Genomic DNA, 1,012 nt, shown 5'->3' with positions numbered 1-1,012 from the left:
GGGGGGGTTGCTGTGTGGGTGGGACGTTTTGCCAGCGTGCTTGGGCATCTCTGGGTCTGTGGTGTGGGATTGGTGGGGCGCACAGTCTTTGGCGCGCGTGTCCGGCCTTCCTCTACTGCTTCTTCCTGCTGCTCTGGCCTCTGGCCTGGGGCAGGTCTGCGGTCGTTATCGGGCGGGTGGGGCGGTGGTGTGCACCTTGTGGTGGCCCGGGGTGGCTGGCGGGTTGTACTTGGTCTGGATCGGTGGGTGGGCTCGGGTGTGGGTCCCTGGCTGGTGCTGGCTCATGTGTTGTTTCATGGGCAGCCTGGGGTTGCCGGCATGGACCGGGTGGCTTGGCGGGCTCCCTGTTCTACTGCCCTGCTGGTCGCGCCATGGGGGGGATGTCGGCCTTGCTGGTTGGGGGTGCCACAGAGGATTGTAAGAGGAGCCGTGGAGGGGTCACGTCCTTTTTCGGGTCTGGGGTCGCTGGGGTTTTGGTTGGTCTGGTGGCAGCGGTGGGGCTGGGCTTGGTGGTGGCTGTCCCGGGACTGAGGTCGCAGGGATAGTGACAAGAGTTTGTTTATGTGTTTGAGGGGGCATGGTGCTGGTTGGGGGTAGCCTCTTGGGGGGACCTCGGGTCTTGGGAGGGTCTGCGGGGTGGAATTGGGGCTCGCTGGGCGGTTGGGCTACTTCGCCCTGGAGCTGCTCTGGATGGCTGACTCATCGGGGCTGGGCGGACTCTTCCTGGCCTGTTTCTGGATGGGGTCAGGGCTGGCAGCTGGACCGGGGTTGTCTGGATGGCTCCTGGCTCTCGCCTTGGCTCATGGGCTACTTTGCCCCTACGGCGCAGGGTTGGACTGTCTGCTCTTCTACACCCTAGAGTAGCGTTTCTCAACGGGGGCACTCCCTGGGGGGCGTTGAGAGGATGACGGGGGGCACTGGCAGCAATATTTTCAAAAAGGGGGCGTTGATATTCTTTTGGGGGGCGTTTGCTTGAAGGTAAAGTTTACACAAAAGATTCACAACAATATCA

The sequence above is a fragment of the Kryptolebias marmoratus genome, linkage group LG8 (genome assembly GCF_001649575.2).
Source record: "Kryptolebias marmoratus isolate JLee-2015 linkage group LG8, ASM164957v2, whole genome shotgun sequence".
Classification (NCBI taxonomy): Eukaryota; Metazoa; Chordata; class Actinopteri; order Cyprinodontiformes; family Rivulidae; genus Kryptolebias; species Kryptolebias marmoratus.
This window is presented reverse-complemented; position numbering follows the sequence as displayed.